The following is an 8,465-nucleotide window of genomic DNA, read 5'->3' as shown; positions in this document are numbered from 1 at the left end:
GATTTATTTTCCCATGGCAAAAATTTTCAGACGCATAATTCATTCATGCATCATTTCACAGCATATACATGCATGCAATGTTCGCATTTATTTTCAAGAGCATAAAACATCTCATGCATCATGACATGGCATGAGGCTAACTCTTTTTTTTCCAGGTTAATTATCCTCCTGATATAGTCAAAATAAAGATTCATTCAGACGGATATCTTTATCGATTACATTCAAGATTCAGATACATCTTTCAGATATAATCCATATGAATATTCATTTTGACAAGCATTCTGATATCCTCCTAATGATGGCATCTTTAAGCCCATCCCAAACATTTATTGCAAATACAACATATACAAATATTATCAGATATAGCCTAACGTACGGCTGATTCTGATTCAGCCTAACGTATGGTTCCTTCAACTGTTCCAAAATACGGTCTAGCGTACGACCCATTTGGATATTCATCCCCTCAGATACTACCTAGCGTACGGTACATTCTGAAATGTAGTCTAGCGTATGACTACCCCTTTTATCATCAGATACAACCTAATGGACGGCTCATTCTGCTACTCAGATACGATCTAGGGTATGATCCATTCTGATCTTTTATCCTCAGATACAGCCTAATGGACGGCTCATTCTGCAACTCAGATACGGTCTAGTGTACGACCCAGTTTGGCTCTTCTCATCAGATACTACTTTTTATCGCTAGATACAGCCTAACGGACGACTCATTCTACTACTCAGATACGATCTAGCGTACGATCCATTCTGATCTTTATTTCTCAAGATACAGCCTAACGGACGGCTCACTCTGCTACTCAGATACGGTCTAGCGCATGACCCATTCTGATCCTTATCTCATCAGGTTCAACTCACCCTAATATCACCTAATGGATGACTCATTATACGGTCTAGCGTACGACCCAGTGTGACACCCATGTCTTCAAATATGGTCTAATGTACGACGCACTCTAAAGCTCTCATCATCAAACTTTCTGGATGGTATCTTTAAGCCCATCTCCATCAAGACTATCTTTTAATTAACAAGTGCAAATTTTTGGGGCATTCTAAGTGTTTAATAATCTTCCCCCTCCAGATCACGAATGGCGTGCATACCATTCTAATTCTCTCGGTTTAAGAATATTGAACAGGGGCAGCTGTCATACCCCAAAATTTGCCTGTTAACTTTTATGATAAATTGATTCATGCATGGCATTCATTTCACATTTGCATTCATTCATTAGCATACATTCTCATATAAATTATAAATTTTAATTTATTTATTATGTGATACAGATATAAAAAATAATAATGATTTTGGTTATCTGTATGATATAAATAAATTATATATATAAATAAATTAGTTTTAATTTAATGATAAATAAAAATAGATTTGAATTTTAATTGTATAATTAAAATTTTAAATTAATTTTATTTGTTAAAGCTCATTAAATTATAATAACTATTTTTTATAATTTAGTGACTCATGTTCCATTTATTCATTATGTAACAACCCGTATAATATATATCTAGAATAATATCATACAAGTGTTAAATTTTGGTACTGTCACAACATAAGTGCCTAATGGCATCAATATATATACATGTCCAAACTAAAAACATCAATGGAACATGTTATACAATAATGCCTAAACAATAAAATCTAAGAACTATGTGCAACATCTTCATTGCACACCACTCCACAGCGGAAGATCATAATGAACAGCAACCCTTGAAAATCCATAACAGCTTCTCTTAGATTCAACCTGTAAAGAATTACCTGAAAAATAACAACAATGATGGGATGAGATAATAATCTCAGTGAGTTCTCCTATCCTATGGGTCCACTCGGCTCTACAGGGTTTCTAATCAATATTCAGCTCATATCCAACTCAAGTCAACAAGGGAACGAAGACTTGAGCGATGGGGAAACTATCTCGCAATTGTATGGCAACATGCATCTGAGTTCTCATAACTCAACCACGATCATTATTCAGATCACGAAACATCAATTCCCGACCGGACTTACGTCTAAGCCAGCCTCGGTTCATGCATGCTCGTATGATTCGACTTTCGCGGTGGATATCAGGTTCCCCTATGGGAATCTAACCCACTTTTAAGAACCATCACCCATATGGGACTCTAACCCACCTAGGGTATCTTTCACCGTATGGGACTCTAACCCACATAGGTGTCCACCTTTCCCCCATGTCCGCCATGGTTGGGGCTCAAACCCAATTGAGGCTCGAGTCATTGGTCCCACATCCCAATGCTTACACGTTTAAGCATACCAATAGAGATGTGTACCATCACAGAAAAACACACATTCTGAATACATGATCGGTTCGCAAATCATTGGTTCCATGAACCATAACAAAATTCATTATTCATAGGTGACTTCATTCACCACAATACACAAATAATAACATGGCATGTTCCATACAATGCGTCTCATTCTCAATCATGGTAACAATTCGTCCACGACCTCACATAAGCGTCGTACAAATGATTACCGTATTCTCATACATATATCACACATATTTCATAACCTAGATTATCTTACTAAGTTATTAATCATTTTATCCTCCTAGGTTTCCTCACTCGCCTTTGGTAAGGTTTTAATCATGTTATTTCACAATCAAACATATCAACCATGTTTAACACCCATCATAAATATAATTCATTTAATTTGTAAGACACATAATATACTATAATATGATATCATAATAATAGCCTTTTTCATTATCTTACTAATGCATCCGGCTGTGTCCAAAACGGAGGTATAATACTCAATTAATTCATTAATCTATCTTAATCAAGATTTAGATTAATATTTATTCATTGCATAAGCATTCAACAACAACTTCTCTAGCCTAGTGGTAAGGCATGTACAGTTCCAAGGAGGTCCTGGGTTCGAATTCCCTTGGTGACATATCTTGTACAAATAGGAAATTTAATTCTGTTTCAGTGTTAACCGGTTAACCTAAACCGTTAACCGGTTAACCACTCACGAAATTGCCCAGAATGTGAATTTTGCTACGCGTTAACCGGTTACCTCATACCGTTAACCGGTTAACACTCTAAAAAGAGGAAAAATTCCAATTTCAAATTAATTCTCTCAGTAACTTCTTTCCTTAAATAACTCCTCTTTTATTTTCCTTTCCATATATCATTTACATGATTTTTCAACACATATCATGGATAGGGAGTATGCACACAACAAGTTTATCACAAATTCACACAAATCCTAACCCCACAAACATAGGATATTTTCCCCCAATGCTAAAACTATATAAGAACTCACCTAGTAGAAGAAGATGAAGATGGTGATGATGAAGATGACATGGTGGTGGTGGTGGTTCCTTCCTCTTCTTCTCCTCTTCTTCCACTTTCTCCTTTCTTCTTTTCCTCTTTCTTTTCTTTCCTTTCTTTTCTTCTTTATGATATATCTTCTCTTCTTCTTACCCACTTTTCTTCTCTTTCTTTCTACACCACACAATTATATATATAATATATATATAATATATAATATCAAGTAGTAACCAAAATATTCCAATTGATATTTTATCTTCCAGCACCAATTGACCAATTATTAATGTTACCAAAAATATCCTCTCTTGTACTTATTAATATTGGTATGTCTCTTTATTAATAATTAATCCCTTCAGAGTTCACCAGTTACTCTATTTCCTTTCCATATATCATTTTTACCTACTATTTCCACATAACATGATTTTTCAACACATATCATGGATAGGGAGTATGCACACAACAAGTTTATCACAAATTCACACAAATCCTAACCCCACAAACATAGGATATTTTCCCCCAATGCTAAAACTATATAAGAACTCACCTAGTAGAAGAAGATGAAGATGGTGATGATGAAGATGACATGGTGGTGGTGGTGGTTCCTTCCTCTTCTTCTCCTCTTCTTCCACTTTCTCCTTTCTTCTTTTCCTCTTTCTTTTCTTTCCTTTCTTTTCTTCTTTATGATATATCTTCTCTTCTTCTTACCCACTTTTCTTCTCTTTCTTTCTACACCACACAATTATATATATAATATATATAATATATAATATCAAGTAGTAACCAAAATATTCCAATTGATATTTTATCTTCCAACACCAATTGACCAATTATTAATGTTACCAAAAATATCCTCTCTTGTACTTATTAATATTGGTATGTCTCTTTATTAATAATTAATCCCTTCAGAGTTCACCAGTTACTCTATTGGTCCCAATTGACAACATTTAGAGCACATAGGAGCTTCAATTGTTATAACTAACAAAAGATATAGTACACAGGTACTCAATTGATCTCAACTGACAACTAATTGAGCATTTAAGGGAATATGGGATATTACATTCTCCCCCCCTTAAATTGAAATTCGCCCCCGAATTTCCTTCACTCAACAAACAAACAAACCTTGAATCAACATCTTAGACCAACACTTGACTTCTCTTCAATTCCAAGTCTCTAACATACTCATTCTTCTAAGTTGTCTTTGCTGACAAATTTCCTTCTTTCATGAACTCTCGAAACTTCTTGATTTCCATCACAATCTCATTCTGATATTGGATCAACATTTAAACTTGCTTCCACATAATTCCTCTTATATACCACTCAACATCAGGGGGTCACTTTCTTCCCCGAAACCACGACTTCCCTTCCTTGCACTAAGTTACACAAAACATAATTACAACATCTTATCTGGACTCGGTTAATCAATACTCATTAACTCTTCATAAGAAAATTTATTGGTTCCTTAACCACACAAATATTGACCGCCCTGCTCTTGTTATTCCTTCAACAAATGCAACAACTTTGTAATCCATTTATCGATAATTTCATCAACTTCACTTGATCTGATAATGCATGCTACAAGCCTCTACTCCTACTAATTCACTTTTCCCGTACTACTCCAATGAGATAGAACCATTAGCACGAGATCGTCTTACTTTTATCCTTACCTCCATTCTCACGAGTAACTATCTCCCTGATCCTCATAGACTTGATTGAACTCTTTCATCCATCACCTTCCATTGTGATACTCTGATTCCAATAGTGGAACACTTGGGATTTCTAGGCACTACTGGTTAGCTAACAATCTTCAAAAAAACACACTTACCCTCAGAGTGCCTACTGTCCAAAATGGTACTAGAACCTTACCGACTTCCATTAGTAGAATAACTTCCTTGGTGACTCACAAAAGTGTAGAATAAAACCAACACTCTTCAAAAGATAGGTATCCAGGATTTACATTGTTACAACCATAAAAACATAAAACATCCAAATTCATCATGGGTTCCATGTAGCTAAACCAAATTGGTTTGACAATATCCGATCCTGGTTACTATATTCCATATCAAATCCTCTCATAGGGTTTTGATTCATTCAATATTTCTCCCAACACATGATCTCGACCAAAACAACATAACATCATCAAGGAACTTTAAATCATCAACAAAATACCATTTCTAAGGAACTTAAGCAATCTCGAACATAACTATGAGTGTCCATACACCTCATAGAGTCACACACAATATTCCATACACATCTAGAGATGACATTTCACTTTGTATCCAAAATCATTCATCTCAATCATTCTGTCCCATCTTCCATAATCTTAGCTCATGCTCTTACTAACATACCATCCGAGTTACATGTTTAACCGTAGGAATAACTGATTCTCGTTCCTCCTGGGAAGTATAACTCATGAATCCTTCCAATAGGGTAGAATATCATCGTACACATCCATTACCACTCTCAAGGAGTTTACATCTAAGGCTATGAATCCAAATGAATCAATCAATTTCATACCATGACCAACCACTTCACACCTTATCAATATCTATACCACATACTGTAACACCTCAAAATTTGCCCTCCTCTCTTGGGACTAGCATAACATATTACATATCATTTTTAGGTCATTAGGCATTGCATATTGCATATCATGTGGTTACATGGTGCAAGTCATACTCCCAAGCATTGATCAGAAGATGAGGAGGTCATGTGCAAGCTAGGGTTTTTTGGACTGGATCACTAACTGTCTGAGGGTGGTTCAAATTAGGGTTTCATAGTTCTCAAGGAGATTGGTCTTCATCTTGATTGAAGTGATACATCATCATCATCATGGTCTTGTTATCATCAAGTGTTGAAGCATATTCCTTGAGATTAGGGTTTTGACCACTGGTCAACCCTAATCAGTTGCTTTGGGCCAATCAGGGCATGACTAGGAGATGGGGTCTATGATGGATATGAGGATCATTATTTGATTATATGGAGCTTATTGAGGCTAGGGGTTCACCCTTGAGCCATTTCATCAGAGAATTGGAGCTCAGATTGATTTATGCATTGCCACATTCATCTATCAGTTGAAAAGTCAACTGTGGTCAACTGTGCATGATTTAATGGATTTGGAGGTGGAAATGAGTTGGATACACTTCATTCATGTTGGAACAAGTGTTATTTGACATTTCAAAGCTCAAGAATGGAGGAAATCAAGTCAGAACAAAAATTGCCAAAAATAGAAAGTGACTTGTAATAGAAGTTTCCAAAAATGGAAAGTTTTTGACCTCAAAATTACATGTCCAAGGAAGCTTCAAATGAAAATTTGTTCAACACGAAAGTTGTAGATCTTGGTCTCACCTTTCCAAAAAGTCCAAGAACTTGAAAATCCCATGTATGGTTGACAAGTTATGGTCCACTCAATTTCAAAAATGACCCATAATCAGAGGGGCATAACTTCCACATGGAGTGTCCAAATTGAGTGATCTTTTTATGCACAAACTCCATTTGACATGTACTTTCATGGTGCATAATTGGATTTCATCAAAAATGGTCAATGCAAAAAGTCAAATTTCAAGTGTACAGTTAAAAAAGTCCAGGGGCAAAATTGTCCAACTTGAGAAATAATGGGATTTTTTGAATGGGGATTTTTGCAACACTTCACAAATGACATTTGAAAATTGTTGGAATGCTCATAACATGCCAAGGCCTTGTGGTTTGAGAATTGGCTTTTGAAATGAACTTGGAAAAATGAGCAAAGTGCCATCACATGTGGAAAATAAGAAATATACATCCAATGAACATGAAACAAGTGGCAATGGCTCATGACAGGTGTTTAGGGTTTGTGTGAGCTGTCAATGAGCTGGCATTAGCTGGCATATGAAAGTACATTTTTGCCCTTGGCTTGAAAATGACACATTTGCTAATCATATTCCATTTGGTTAATTGAAGTGATTAAGCATTGATTAATTGGAGGTACTTAAGCTTAATCATAACTAACTTCTAACAGAAAATCACAATTCCCAAAATCACATCTCAAATTCTCCAATTTCTGAAAATTCTTCAAGAACACTTCACACCAAAATCCAAAGATCTCTTCAAATTCTTGATCATTTGGCAAAGTGCTTTTGGATTCGAGCTTCATTCAGCATCTACTTCATCTGTTTTGGCAAGGCAAGATCAAGAGGAGCTTCATTCATCACTGTCCAAGTTTGGTTCAGCCATGGCTTTTGAGAATTTCGTGCACTAGGAGCAAAATCAATCAAACCTGAGCATTGCATTCACCTTCTTGAAGCTTGTTCTGTATCTGTTTTGGATCTACAGGCCTTGAAACATCGAATTCCATCACTGCCTTCCAAATAAGGTAACAAATCGAATCTCATGAATTGCTTAATTGTTATATGCATTTGAAAGTTCGTTCCATGTAGATTGCAATGCTAGGTTTAGTTTGGATTATGATGAAGCATAGCTTGAGTTATCGCGCTTGAAAGTTGTGAATGCAAAACCTAATTCCATCGATTCGCTTCATGTGTGAATTTCTGGACGTTTTTATGATGATATTTAGATTCCTCATGATCAGACCTTCCCAACGCATATTCGTTTGTTAATTTTCATTGAGAGTTGTTGTTCTTCGTGTTCATGGAATTCTGGAAAATGTATGAAGATGTTGATGAAATTTCTGGACATTTCTTGTGTTTGATCCGTTTCATTGCCTTTCCAATTTGAATTCATGTTTAGCGCGAAAACTGACCAATCGCACGCCACCACCGAATTATTGAAACGACCGCGTTTTGGTCTGGGAAGAGAGAATTACAATAATGCCATTCGTTCACTTTAATTAATTAATATAATCCAAATAATTATTAAAAAATTACACAAACATTAGAAAATTCATAAAAAATGTTTTAGTGATCAGAAAAATATGAGGTTTTTTTGGTAGCTTCCATTTTCCCTGTAGAATTTTATGAGTATGATTTTAGAAATTGTGCTTGGTGAAAATTTGGTTTGACCTAGGGTTGTTTGACTTGTATGCAATTTTGACACATTTTGCCATTTCCATTGTGAAACTCTCCTGCCTTAAAAGAAATGTCTGAAATTTTTTGTGGTGATTGTAGACATGTTGCTGGTGATTTGCATATAAAGTTTGTGAGTTTTTGATACCTGTGGAGTGA

This window comes from Lathyrus oleraceus, chromosome 5 (genome assembly GCF_024323335.1).
Source record: "Lathyrus oleraceus cultivar Zhongwan6 chromosome 5, CAAS_Psat_ZW6_1.0, whole genome shotgun sequence".
NCBI lineage: Eukaryota > Viridiplantae > Streptophyta > Magnoliopsida > Fabales > Fabaceae > Lathyrus > Lathyrus oleraceus.
Note: the sequence above shows the minus strand (reverse complement) of the source record.